General features: G+C 45.5%; 1 long non-coding RNA gene across 2 annotated transcripts; it reads right to left on the minus strand.

Moving 5' to 3' along the window:
- Nucleotides 1-431: 431 nt before the first annotated feature.
- On the minus strand, nt 432-11,405 carry LOC311585566. 2 transcript variants are annotated; one of them, XR_014775255.1, is made up of 5 exons: nt 11,267-11,405; nt 10,074-10,173; nt 8,444-8,521; nt 3,239-3,424; nt 432-885 (listed from the first exon to the last, which is right to left on the minus strand). It is a non-coding gene; the product is annotated as an uncharacterized lncRNA (long non-coding RNA). The 2 variants fall into 2 exon arrangements; XR_014775256.1 differs by lacking the exon at nt 432-885 and having other exon boundaries at nt 3,024-3,424.
- Between the last annotated feature and the right edge of the window lie 1,437 nt (nt 11,406-12,842).

Genomic DNA, 12,842 nt, shown 5'->3' on the forward strand with positions numbered 1-12,842 from the left:
TGCCGTTGTTGTTGTTGTTGTTGTTGTTGTTGTTGTTCCCAGAACAAGTACACAATATGTAAAAATCAAATGCTTCAAGTCGTCCTAATGTGGGTGAAACCTCACCATGGGCTCAGAATCCAATACGACTCTTGAAAGCAAGGACTCTTGTTGTGAAATGGGGTGTACTAGGAAGACCTTCTCCCCGTTCATTCTCTTATTGATGCATTTATTGGCTCGTTCACATTGTAGTTATCAGATGGCCACTTTGAAATAGACAGTGTGAGGAGCTGTAGCTCAGGGGTAGAGCACATAGCTTGAAGTAGACAGTGTGAGGTCTTGGAATCTTTGAATTTGAGCCACAGGAGTATCTTTTTTTCTTTCATTAATTTTATTTTTTCTTTTCTTTTTTAAAATAGGAATTTATTGAACACGAGCATGATTGGTACCATATATCCATTGCAATAATGCAATACAGTGCTAATGGGCAGGATCCTGCTTCTGTACTTTGTGAACGTATCAGTTGGGATGGACTCCAATCTCAAGGACCTCATGTGGCAACTGGACTGTGACTGCTCACTCCATTGCATTGTTGTGCAAACCAAAGCAGTAAACACAGTATCAGGGAGGCTGCAAACCCTCACAGCTGGAGGAGGTCTGCCTTGCAATTACGCTCTGTAAGCCACTATCAGGTGAAAATGCCTGGCTCCTACCACACAGCACGCTGTAGCGTGGGCAGCTTCTCGTCAAGAAGGTGAGTCCACCTGAGCCCTCACCACTGCCTCCCAGCATCAGCAGACAAGACTGAGCCTTGCATCATCAGCCTGGGGAAAGGTCCAGATGTGAAACTGAAAGCCTCATTCCTTCTGAGTGAGTATCAATATCACATCACGGCGAGCTCAGAAGCTGTAAGTGAAATCACTCTGAGTTAGGGGCTATGTCTGTCATCTTCTGCCCATTTCACATACCGTACTTTGCTCCCTGCTCTAGTAAAGTCTCCTAGTGTAGCTAAACCACAGCTGCCTGTCTGTCTGTCTGTCTGTCTGTCTGAAATCACACCAGTGCTCTTAAATTTTTACTCACTCAAAATACCAAGAAAAGGAGTAAAAATAAAATTTACTTACTCATGCGTCTATTTTGCAAATGTCCATTGAGCATCTATGCATCAGTTTCAGCACTAGGCACACACACACGGAAGAACACGGTGCGTGAAATCTGGGGCCCTGCTTGCTTACTTTTGTTGCAGTTTGAATGTGACCTGACCTCACAGGGCCATGCGTTTGGCTATTTGGTCTCCATCTGGTTGTGCTGTTTTGGAAGATTTAGAACCTTTAGGAGGGAAAACCTCAGTGGAGGGCGTGGGTTTATACCCTGGCCCACTTCCTATCCATGCTCTACTTCCTGGATGTCGGTGCCTTGATGCTCTCCTGATGTCATGCCTTGGCCGCCATGAGGGACCGTATCCTCTGTAAACTGTGAGCCAAGACAAACCCTTCTTCCCCTAAGTTGCTCCTGCCAGGCTAATTCACAGAGGGAGGGAAGTAGCTAACACAACCTCCTAGAAGGGCAAGAGGTGAAATAAGGAAATGATTCTGTAGATATGCAAATATACAGCCCATGTCTATGTATGTATAATTGTGGATCGGGTTGGGAGATGAACCAGTCCTGGAAGAACAGTGAGTCTGAGAAGAAGGAGGAAAGAACTTAAGAGACAGGGCTGCTGAGCACTCAGTTGACCAAAAGAAAGGTGAGATAAAAAGACAGAATACAAAAGTGGGCTTCCATCTAGCATTTAGAAGGAGGTGAGCGAGCATAGCTGGGGTAGCATCTCAAAGAAGCCCAGAGACTTCTGGGACCAGCAGAGACTTGGACAGGGCAGAATGGGGGCTACTATCAAGACTCTGGTTTTTCTCTCGGGGTTGGGAAGACTTGGGGGATACTGAGCAAACAAGCTCAGCCCTCCTGAGTGGTTGCGTCTTCAGTACTCAGAGCGGTTTAGCTCTCAGGTCTGTGTGGCCCACACTCACATCTCCAGCTTAAAAGTTCAGGGCTGCCTCAGTCAGACGGTCTCTTTCCTTACCTGAGCCCCCTCCCCCACATTCCCACACCTGCTCTGCTGGAACCCCACCAGGCCCGAGGACCACGTGAAAGGCCATCTGTGTCCCAAGGATCTCTCTTTCCAGCTGGCCCACGGCTATTTCATCCCGAACTCTCATTGATTTCTATCTGTTCTCCCCAACTGGGATTTAATCCACACCCTCTTGTATCTTATTCAATTTTTAAGGTTTATTTTTTTTAAAGTTGCTTTTTAATCCCACAGCAATAGATTGTAAACTTTTCAGAAAAAGCCACCGCACCTTCACCTCTCCTTGCTCCCTTGTGCACGCGGTGAAAGCAGTTTCACGTTACTTGAAACGATTACCCAGCCTCTCAGCGTGTCTGGGTTATGTTCCAAAGGTATACAATGCCCCTTATTTCCTAGGGGGTCTTGAAAATTTGCAAATGAATGTGTAACTACATCTCAGAAGTACAGCATTGGGACAATAACCACAGTCCATTAAATCAAGGCTGTTGAGGGAAAGTGAAGCTTCAGGCCTTGGTCGAGCAATCAAGGGACCCAAGGCTATGTGAGCCAGGTCCAGCGACCTTTGCCGTGGCCCTGAGAACAAGCTGCGATTGTCCCCTCTGTGTTAAGTGCACATGTTGCTGGCATGAGAACGCACGCATTCTTCAGCCTGCAGCGAATGGCACCTAGGGCCCTGTGGTCCCAGGTCCTGTGCAAGGTTAACCAGGCTTCTATAAACATTAACACCCATGGGAACAGCATGCTGTAATTGCGGAGGAATATGCCCTGGCCTCTAAGTACTTGTCAGTTTATAGAACTCCTTCTAGAGACCCCAGTGCAAATGTAATTTGCAGGGCAATGTTTATAGGACTCACAGCTCTGTAAACTGGCTGCCTGGGCCAAGGCTGCTGGCTTTATGTCTTAATGGGAATGCACCTGTGACAATAGGATGGTAGAGCAAGCAAGCAGACTGCCTGGGCTCTGAGCCCCTCCGGGCCTTTCTTATCATGGTCTTTCCTCAATGGCTCAGTGTTTACTTAGGATTCAGAGGAACATTTTCAAGTTTTGTTGGGGGGAAAAAATACAAACCTCATTTTGCCCAGCTGTGTTCCCAAGGGCTTTCCTTGGAAATCACAGCTGAGTCTTTACAGAGTTCTTCCATTAACGAAATGGAGGCCAGAAGCTTGAGGTTACCTGCACCAACAGCTAGCTGTGTGACAGGGCGGGCCATGCCAAGCTTTTGCTATGTAAACATGCACAGAGGCTGGGGATTTCTGGGGATTTCTGGCTTCTCCATCCGTTTTACACTTTCATGACAATGTGCTTCTTTGAGCCCCGGGGATGTGGATGTCTTGAAAACGAAGAAATGGAGATCGTAGCCTGTGAAGTGAGAAAAGATCTGAAGATCACCTAGTCTTGTTCCATCACGGATATCTCCAGGCCATGAGCCACTTCCCAAAGACACACAGAGGCAACCAGCTGAAACCCACTCTTTTGATTTTCAACCCAAAGCCTTTCTATTATACTCCGACTTTCTGAAACGAGCCCTTTATTATTGTTGGGGGGGGGGCGTGCTTGCCATGGCAGAACAATCTGCTAGAGTAGATCATCTTGTTTCACCTTTATATGGTTGCCAGGGACAGCTAGGCTTCGACAGCAAGCAGTCTACCTGAGGAGCCATCTAGACGGTCCTCACATTCATGCTTTTGAAAAGTGGCCTGAGCTGGTGAGATGGCTTAGTCATTAAGAGCATTTACTGCCCTTCCAGAGGACTTGGGTTTAACTCCCAGCACCCAGATGAGGCAGCTCCCCACTAACTGTACCCCTAGTTTCTGCATGCATGGGGTTCATATAAACTCCTGCAGTCACCCCCCCAACACACACATATAAGCAAATAAATAAATAAATAAATAAATAAATAAATAAATACTGGGTTATAGATTTGAGTACACACTTCAGTAGAGAGGTTGTGACTGGTTAACTAACACCTGAAAAGACACCCATCACTTTTAGTCACCTGACAAGTATAACTCTCAACAATACAACCTGTGAGACACTGAGTTCGTGGTAACAGTGACAAGGGCAGTGCGGGGCAGGGCATTGGACCAGCTGGAGGTTTCACAGGATGCCCAGGAGAATTTAAAAGTGGTTCCATCACCGTGTGTAACAGTCGCTGGGTCTTTGACAGTCAGACTTCCACTTAGGGGGTGACCCAACGGTTTCGGTCCAGGTACCTGCTTAAGACAAGAACCGTTCGCACGAACATCTATGCAGCTTGATTTTATATCAGCCTCAAACTAGAAGCAACATCAATCACCAGCCACAGCTACAAACTGTGGCATTGTCCACTTTGGGAAAACCGACTTGGGATTTCTAAAGAGGCTGTGCACGCCCACGAACAAGGATGAGCGCAGTAGTCCAGACACGGGGGTGTATATAGCATCCTGTGCTATGGGCATGAAGGTGCAAGTGAGGTGTGCTGCGGTAATAGGTAAATTATTTGGGGGGGGTGTAACCTGAGCTCTGGGAAGTGTGTTACCTCCTGAGTGTCACAGTCACATTGGTGCGCAGTTGCCAAATCTCATCCAACTTACAATGAGTAGATTTCATTGCGGATTAAAGCTGGATTTCGGTGTAGCAATGTGTGCCTTTGAGCTTTCTTTTCAGAGAGTCTCAGCTTGCTCTTGCAAGGCAGTGCAGTAGATGCTCCATGGGACAAAAGGATCCGGTTTCTTAGTTGCCCGCTCACAGGCACACCCTGTCAGACTTGGTTTCAAGCCAGACCATCCACACGTCCAGGGGAGCAGCGCTGGCATGAAGCCAGGCCTGATATGGACATACCACTTAGCCATTTTCATCTCTTGATGGAAAATTCCAGGTCTGGTGCTACACTAGAGATGTTTACAGATCGGTACACTGGCGTGCTTTAGATTTGTAACTCTGAAGAGGGTATGGCTCCTTTGAAGGAAAACAGGCTTTTTGGAGAGCAGACATCCAAACAGGTTGAAGAGCCCTCTCCGGGCTTTTGCTGAAGGGGGGACCTATTGTATGTGCAGTCCTGTTGAGATGTGAACGGAGAGAGAGAGAGCCCGGGACTTTGAAACAAGGCATTTTTTTCTAGGAGAGATTCCAGTCAGAGTGGAGCAAAGGAGAGGGCGTTGACTGCCGTTGAGTGCTTGACTGTGGTTGGTTTTTAACTCAGAGGAGGCTTTTTGATACGTTGTAACTGGGATGCAGCAAAGATACCACTTTGTGAAAGACTGTGCCAGATGCCTCGGAGGCAGGAGGAGCAGAAAGACTATCTGAAGTGGGTTTATTCTAACCTAAAGAAAGACTCAACCCTGCCTGGTGTTTTCTGTGTGAAATTGGAGCCTGGAGGGTAGGAGAGCTTGGTTTTTAACAATAACCAGGATAGCTAGCGTTTCTCCCGGGTTCTCTGTACTGGTTGCTGTAGCTGTGTGCTCAGCCACACGATACATGACATAGCAGCATTTGCATCTCCAGGCACAGAACTTGAGTTCCCTCAGCCCAAAGGCACCTAACCTGACCTCAAACTCCCTGTCCCCCCAGGGGGAGGAGGAGGAGCAGAGGGCATCTAGGTGCGCATTAGATGTCTCTATTCTCCAAGATAGAGTTCTGCAAGGCTGCCTGTGGTGAATGGGCCCCATTTTCAAATGGAGCCTTAGATCCACAATCCTCAGTCCAAAAATCAAGCATGGGAAGAAACTTGGTGGTGAGTTAGCCCTATCTGAAATTGACACCAGTACCATGTGGGTCTCAAGGGACACAAGGACACAGGTTAAAGATGGCCACTATAAGCCAGTTAGACAAGCCTTGCTGGACCTTGAATCTGATGCCCTTGATCTTGGGCATCCTAGCTCCCAGAACTGTGAGCAGTAAGCCTGTGCCATCGTTGGCTATCAGCAGGATCATTACTCTCTTTCTCAAGAACCTGTATAACTCCCTCTCGCTTGTTGGTGCTGAAGGAACTTTTGTCCAAACCCTGCTTCCCGTATAAGGGACTGGGCTCAGTGAGACCCTAAGATTGCTTGAGCCCGCTCACCCCAGATCGTGTGTAGTGCCATCATGACACCTCACTGACAAAACCATCAACTTTCTCTGTCATCAGCGAGGACTTTTGTCTGTGTCTCTCTCTGCTCCTTCCACACAGCTGGAAGAGAATCTGCACTTGCTCCTGCGCAGGCAGCTTCCCTCACTTTCAGGGCTTATTAGTTGACTCCAATAGCACTCATATTTTGATTACCTTGACTACCGCTTTTCAAATTTCTCTAACACCTGACTTCACCTGGTGATGTGGCATCAAAGGCCACCTGAGTGTGCCTTTCATACGATTCCAGGCAGGATAGCAGACACCTTATTCTTTCTGGAAATGCTTCCTGACTCAACCTCTCTGGAGTGAATTACGTTATACCTGCCTTTCTCTTTCACTTTTGTTGTCTGTTAAATTTATCCCTGCTACTTCGCACAAGCCTAGTTCACGTATTTTACTTCTGGGCAACAACATCATGCTATCAGTAAATGATAATTTAATTGTGCACTCCCTTAGCAAAAGATGCTTGCTCTGTCTGTGTGCTTTACCACTGCAGACAATGTGATAGTGAGCCTTGTTTTGGATGCTGGTTACCTAGGACACACACATGGGAAATTCTCTAGGGTGAAAACTAGAAATAAATTTCTTGTGTCATTGGTTGGGCATCATTAGCTTGATGTCAAAATTAATTGCTCCAAATTACCCTCCTTCCTGCATGATATAAAAGTTGCCTTTTCCCACACTTGATATTATCGTATTATTTAATTCTTTCTAATCTGATTGGCAAAATAGGAAAATCTAATTACTGTTTGCAATTGAGTTTCTCTGATTACTAATGGGCCCAAACATCTTTTTAATATGTCAATTAACCCTTTGGATCTTTTGTAGGGAGCTGACTCTTGATGGGTTTTGCCCATTTCCCTCCTTGCTTGTTTATTTTGCACTCTTATTAGGAATTGTTTTTTAAGTCTTAAATACTAGAAACTTTGTGTGTCTTTTAGTGTCATTTCTACCATTCTTTCTAGTTTTATCTGGAATGCGAATCAAGTAAAATTGGCATGGTACTTTCTCTCCTAGTTGTTCTAACAACCTTCTCCTACTTTTCCCTCTCCTTTTCCCTCCTTCCCTCCCCCTTCATTTCTCCCCCTACTTCCTCCTCCTCCTCCTCCTTGTCGTCTTCTTCTTCTTCTTCTTCTTCTTCTTCTTCTTGGTGTTTTGAAACAGGATTTCTCTGTGAAACAGTCCTGGCTGTCCTGGACTCTCTCTGTAGACCAGACTGGCCTCGAACTCACAGCGATCTGCCTGCCTCTGCCTCTCAAGTGTTGGGATTAAAGGCGTGCGCCACCACTGCCCGGCTTTCTTCCTCACTTCATTTAAGGTCTCTGACTTATTTAGTTTTATCATCTAACTTACCACTTTCCCTTCTGCCAGCGGCTCATTACACCTTTCATTCACATTTCATCCAGCCCTATTTAAAATGTTTACCAACTCCATATTATAGATTAGGTACTATTCTAAGAGTTAATGTTTAAGCAATAAATAAACAAAGCAGACAAAAATAAAGCAATGGCAATGAAACAAAGTAAAGTAAAAACACCAAACCCAAACTACACCATACCAAACCAAAATCAAACCACACCTGAGGGCTGTTATAGCTCATCAGATGAAATTGTTTTCAGCTTTAAAGTGTATCACATGCATTAGGTTTTTACTTGGTTCATTTAAAACCACCTTTTGAACGCCTGTTTCTTACAGCAGAAGATCTACGTGGCTCTGCTTCTCATGATAATTGTAAAGCATGGTTCTAATATTCTGCTCCCTTTCCTCATTCCTTGTGGTGGTGCCCATTCCTCAGTCCTGGGTGGGTGGCAGAAGATGTTACAAAGTTGCTGGGGCTGAACCTTGAGGAGGTATACCGTCTTCTTATTTTTGAATCTGCTCTTCCATCTAAGAAGTATGCATGGTGGCCTTCACATGGTGACCTTCACATGGTGGCCTTCACATAGTGGCCTTCACATGGTGGCCTTCACACGGAAGAACTTCAGATTTGGTTCCTGTTGATTCTGCACATGGGGTGAGTATCAAGGACTTTCAGGTTTAGACTCTGGGCCAGCAGGCAGAGATCTGTCTCTTCTGCCTTGTAATCTCTGCCTGTGTTTGCGCTAAACACTGTGGCTTAGCTGCAAAGCGAAGCACTGCTTGATCCCTATGGCATAGGTCAGGTCTACGGCTCTGTATTGGCTGACTGACTAAGTGAATTGTCACATTTTCCACCTAAACTTTGAAAATATCCATTTAAAAATGTAAATATGTGCTCGTTAATCAACGCATTTCCAGCAAATACATACCTTTTGGGTGATGCGGCTGAAGGTGGAGAAGGCTGAGCCTGCTCGGTCTTGCATCTTGACTGGAATTCCAAAAACATTCTGCAATAAATATATAGTATTTTTTATGATCAAGAAAAAAAATAACCCATAAGAAGTTCAATCATGCAGTTGTGAAAAAAAATGGTGTGTCCTGGAAAAGAGGACTTGGTAATGAGTCAGAGTACTTGACTGGAAAGAAAATACCAACTTCCAGAGAAAGATGGAGGTCTCCAGAGCAACAGGTGACAAACTACATCGTAAACTTAAGCTCTTATTGTTGCATGATGTCTTTTGACTTTTCTATTGCTGTGAAGAGACGCCATGACCAAAGAAGCTTATAGAAGAAGAAATTTAAGGGGCTTATCATGGTGGGGAGCATGGCAGCAGGCAGCCTTGGGGATGCAACAGTAGCTGAAGCTGACATCTGATCTACAAACAAGAGGCAGAGGGAGAGAAAGAGCCATCTGGAATGTCCTAGACTTTTGAAACCTCAAAGCCCCAGCCCCACTGACACACCTCCTCCAACAAGGCCACACCCCCTAATCCTTCCCAAACAGTTCTACCAACTGGAACGCAAGCATCAAAATACATAAACCTATGGTGGGGGAAGGGGGCCAAGTCTTGTTCAAAATACCACACACAGCATAATGCTGTCCATATTCCATATGTGTCCATGTAACCTAGACTTCTGAGTTCCAAACTTAACAAAAAGAGTATTAAATAGAGTTGGGTGGATAGGGAAGAGGCAGATCTGAGAGGAACTGGGGGAGGGGTGGGGAGTATGTTCAAATACACAATATGAGATTCTGAAAGAACTAATAAAGAATCTTCACAACTTGATTTGCGTTATCACGCATCAAGCATTTGTTGAGCTTTCAAAATTTGTCTTATGTATATGATTAATGTTCAGTTAGACAGATCACAGTTGGCTATTGCAAATGAGGTTTTTTTCATTCTACTTCCTTGTGGCTAATTTATAAAGAATTGTTATTGTTTTTATGTTTAAATGAAAACGGGCATTTTATCATAACAAATAATTATAAAATCTGAGTAAATGAATGGAATAGGTTTTAAAAGCCTCTTTAATATATCTACCAGGTGCTGCAAGCTCTCTTTACCACAAGGAAAACTATTATAGAAATCCCTCTTTCCCTTTAATACTGCCAAATAACCTTTTCTCTATACTTCTTAAGTAGGTGCCTGTACCAAGCACCCCCAAGACTAAAAGCCAATGGTTCTGAGTGAAGTGGTTCCTCGGGACCCACATGGGGCTGGATCCGGGAGCCTCCTCACATTTACCCCACTCTCAGATCCTTCAGCCTCTCAGAGACAATGGTGGTGTACAGTGCATAACCTGTGTAATTTTCCCACAGGCATCCTTACCTGGCCCTCATTACTTACAATAGGTAGTAAAATACGAATGCTACATAGATCATTGTTATGATGTGTTGTTTAGGAGACAATGCTGAGAAAAGAATTCTTTTCACATTTGGGAAGCAAGCAAGTTGCCTGAGTCACTACTCTATTCTTGTGATGAGACACCATGACCAAGGCAACTCATAAAAAAAAAAAAAAAAAAAAAAGCAAAAACATTTCATTGGGGCTGGCTTACAGTTTCGGGGGCTTAGTCCATTCTCATCATGGCAGGGAGCACTCTGGCAGGAAGGTGTGGTGCTGGAGACGGGGCTGCGAGCAACGTCCTGATCCACAAGCTAAGAGAGAAAAAAACCTGGGCCTAGCATGGGCATTTGAAACTTCAAAGCCCACCCCATTGTCACACTTCCTCTGACAGGGCCACGCCTTCGACTCCTCCTGGTCCTATCAAAGAGTCCTACTTCTGGGTGACTAAGTATTCAAACGCATGAGCCATGGGAACCAATCTTATTAAAGTGAGCGTCTGACTGAGTCTGCAGATGTGGAGGCTGGCGATGGGGAGAGCCAGTTCCTGGTGATGCTAAGATGCCCTTTCACCCTTTTCTTCTTTCCCATTCTTCATTCTGTCATGCTGTGCTAGTCTTTTTAGCATCTAGATGAGAACCACACCCTCCACAGTTCCTTCTCTCTGCTCATCGTCATCTTCAGTTCATCCTCCATCCTGAATGGGCCTTCTAAGATGCTGACCTACTAAGATGCCTTCCTTGCCCGTGTCAGAGATAGGTGACTAGTTCACAAAAGCTAGCATTTTCTTTTGCCTTGCTATAAAGCCAAGGACTATACATTTCAGGAAACTTTCCTTTCTATTAAGTTGAGTTATTGCTATCCTCTACCTTGCCTGCCTGTCTGTCTGCTTGCCTCCCCCCTCCCCTCTCTCTCTCTCTCTCTCTCTCTCTCTCTCTCTCTATATATATATATATATATATATATATATAAAATGCATGTATATATTACAGACACACACACACGCCCAGTGCACATAGTCTCTTTATCTACAGCAACCCTGACAGTTATGCGTAAGGACTATGAACTCAAAAGGTTTATGGAGTCTGGGACCTTAAATGCTTCCTAAGAGAAAAAGAACCCAGCCCATCAGACTAGTTACATGCTTGTTAGAGTGTCCACGAATAAGAAATCCACATTCGTTATGTTAATCCACTGAACATTTAGGGATTATTTGGTTCAACAACTAGGGTAACCTTAGCTAACATTTTGATGAAATCACAAAAGGTCTCTAAAAATAACTCAGCGTTGCCCACAGCAATGCACTGGCTTTCACATACTGGCCCCCACCTGCTTGGATTGCTGAGTCTCTCATCTCTGGCCCTGCCTCCCATGCTGGGCCAGCATTCTTCCATCTTGCTGCCATACCTTGGCCTGCATGGTGTTGTCAGCCTGCAATGTGCATCTGTCCTCGTTCTCCTCGGTTCTTTGTTCCAGGGCTCAGCTCAGATGTTTCTCCCGTGCCGGAAGGCTGTCCCTCACCATCACCTCCTGGGCCACCTTCTCCTTCCTATCCTATCAGACTTGCGTGCTTTAATGAGACAGAACCGAGCCTGGTTGAGTAATAGTTAAGCCAGATGCACAATAGACTCAACAGACATACCCAACCTGATATACAACTGATAAGCAACAGCAGCTTTTGGGTTGCTTGCCTGTTTCTTGGCTGAAGACCAACTAGAATGAACGGACAGAATAATTTCTCCCTCTCTTTCTTCAATGTGCTGCTCTTCGGCTCTTCTTTGCTAACGTCTTAAAGATGCTAACCACCCACTCCCATCCGTACTCCTTACACCTTATTTTTTTTTTTGATCTTCAAAAAGCAAGAAGTTTAAAATAAGAAAAGGACAAACTTTCTCAAGTAGATAGCTTCTGAGAACCACATCAAAAAAACCCTGCACCGCCACACCCACCCACACCCTCTCACCTCACCTACACATTCCAGAGACTCCAGGAGCTTAGGGAAGCCACCAAGCTAAGGCCAATGAGGTGCCAGCAGAAATTAAAAGACAAGTTAGAGAATTTTGGGAAACGCGCCCCAATTTTGCACAAGTCATAAAGTATGCTTTTGTGGTTCAAGCCTTGGGTGTGAGGCTGTTTGCTAAAACGATCCATACAAGGGTTAGGTAAAAGGGAAGATTTTCTTTTGGGTCCAGTGGGAAGAAGATTCTCAGCAGATGGACCCTTTTGTAGCTGGAATGCCGGGCAGAGCGTGCTGCTCGATGTTCAGATAAGACTTATTTAAATCGCCCCGTGGGAAATACTGATGCAACAGTTGATAACGGGCAGAGGGAGATGAGTAAGTGGATAAAGGCAGAATTTTCTGAGCGGAAGATGACTTCTTATTTGAGTTTGAAGAAATGAAGTAGCAGCCGTCGTTTTCTCCGCTGAGGTCCTCCCTGTGTCGTCTGCTGTCGCAGGTGAGTTGAACCTTCTCCAAGGTTTTACTCTTCCTTCTGTGAGGAGAGTACCATCCCCATGCTTCCAGGCGCGTTCCCATAATGCTTCTGAAGTGCTCTTGGCTCCTGCTCTGTCACCTGCAGGGTGTGCTGAGGCACCCTCCACACCCAGCCCGCAGTGCACTGGTGCGACGCTCAGAGATGGCCGAGATAATTTGGAAGCACATCAAAGGACTAAAATGGCTGTAGCTGCTTTGTTTCTCTCACACCCAGAGGAGCCCTTGAACCGCACCTCTCCCCTCACCCCTGTCTGAAGGGAACACAGACCTGAAGGGCACAGGTCTAGTTAAAAAAGGGGCTAAGGACATAGAGTGCCCAACAGGGACCCTCAGCAGGTCACAGTTCCTCTTTTGCCCACCATCCAAGTTCAGATGAATGTCCCTCCCACCCCCAGCAGATAATAGGATTTGTTTCCTGTCACTTTGCTCTTCCATGAACTGAGTTGGGGACTTTGATCTGAGGTCATTATACACAGGTGATCTGCTGAT

The sequence above is a fragment of the Acomys minous genome (genome assembly GCF_964271855.1).
Source record: "Acomys minous genome assembly, chromosome: 16".
NCBI lineage: Eukaryota > Metazoa > Chordata > Mammalia > Rodentia > Muridae > Acomys > Acomys minous.